Source organism: Saccopteryx bilineata, chromosome 2 (assembly GCF_036850765.1).
Source record: "Saccopteryx bilineata isolate mSacBil1 chromosome 2, mSacBil1_pri_phased_curated, whole genome shotgun sequence".
Taxonomy (NCBI): domain Eukaryota; kingdom Metazoa; phylum Chordata; class Mammalia; order Chiroptera; family Emballonuridae; genus Saccopteryx; species Saccopteryx bilineata.
In genome coordinates, this window is record NC_089491.1 from 276,063,810 (window position 1) to 276,065,275 (window position 1,466).

Here is a 1,466-nt window from a genome sequence, read left to right on the forward strand (position 1 = left end):
CAGTGGTTAAGACCCTACAGAGGGAAGGAAGTGAAACAACGACTCTATCGGATCTTTGTGAAATTGTGGCTGGGAATTACTGTAAAGCAAATTTTAAAAGCACAAACCAGACATACAAATGAGTAATTGTCTTAACAGAACAAAGGATGTCTGTTCCTGAAGGAGACCCTGCACAAAATTAACAGACAATGACAGATGACAGAACGTTTAAAGCCGGCAAGCATCTAGGACATACAATGTCATTTTATAAACCAGCAAGGAAAGGAATTCCCACCAATGGACAAAGGAATAATGACAGCTAATCCTCAGAGACGGGAACCTCAGAATACTCCCAAGCATACACCACCATGCTCCAAACAGCTGCTAACAAGAGCAACGCAAGTTAAAAACACAATGTGATATCTGTTCTTTCACACCTAATAGACCAGCCAGAGTGGCCAGGGAGACGAGACACAGGGACACCTGTGCCCTTGCCAGTGGGAGGGTAAGTGGAGGGGAACCTAGCACTATTGAATCAAATCAAGTACACCCACAGTTTGTGTCCGAGGGTCCCACCCAAGTGCGCATCTAAGGAAATGCCAACGGGTCCATAACGAACACCTAACACGATGTTCCCTGAGCATACTTGTGGTAGCCAGAGTCGGAGGCACTTAGGTGGGGGTCCTGGAAGACTGACCAGAGAAAACATGCTGTATTTATACTTTGCAAAGTGACCACAGGTGTGAAGACAACCACGGCACTGTATGCTTGGCAGGATGTATGTATGTCCTACACATAATTATCCGTAAAACTTACTGACATTGACCCTGGCCGGTTGGCTCAGTGGTAGAGCATTGGCCTTGCATGCAGAAGTCCCGGGTTCGATTCCCGGCCAGGGCACACAGGAGAAGCGCCCATCTGCTTTTCCTCCCCTCCCGCTCTCCTTCCTCTCTGTCTCTCTCTTCCCCTCCCGCAGCCGAGGTTCCACTGGAGCAAAGATGGCCCAGGCACTGGGGATGGCTCCTCGGCCTCTGCCCCAGGCGCTAGAGTGGCTCTGGTTGCAACAGAGTGATGCCTCGGAGGGGCAGAGCGTCACCCCCTGGGGGGTAGAGCATCACCCCCTGGGGGGCAGAGCGTCGCCCCCTGGTGGGCGTGCCGGGTGGATGCCGGTCGGGCGCATGTGGGAGTCTGTCTGTCTCTCCCCGTTTCCGGCTTCAGGAAAAAAAAAAAAAAAAAAAAAAAAACAAACTTACTGACATTGTGAACAGAATGACATGTATAACACCATGCCCTCAAAGTCAATTTAAAATCGTGCTCACTAAACAGCCATGGGCATTTTGCAAGAGCCCATTCAAATAAAAAGTCAGTCACAGCTGAAGGGTTCCCTAAGAATAAAATCTTAGAAAAGAGTGTCATCTAACACTTTAAAGCAAATAAGATGAAAAGTCAATAAAGAAGTGATTCGCTTAAACATGGTTTTATGAGTC

General features: G+C 48.4%; 1 non-coding gene across 1 annotated transcript; it reads left to right on the forward strand.

Moving 5' to 3' along the window:
- Positions 1 to 803: 803 nt before the first annotated feature.
- Positions 804 to 879, forward strand: TRNAA-UGC (transfer RNA alanine (anticodon UGC)). The gene has a single exon. It is a non-coding gene; the product is annotated as a tRNA-Ala (tRNA).
- Positions 880 to 1,466: the final 587 nt, after the last annotated feature.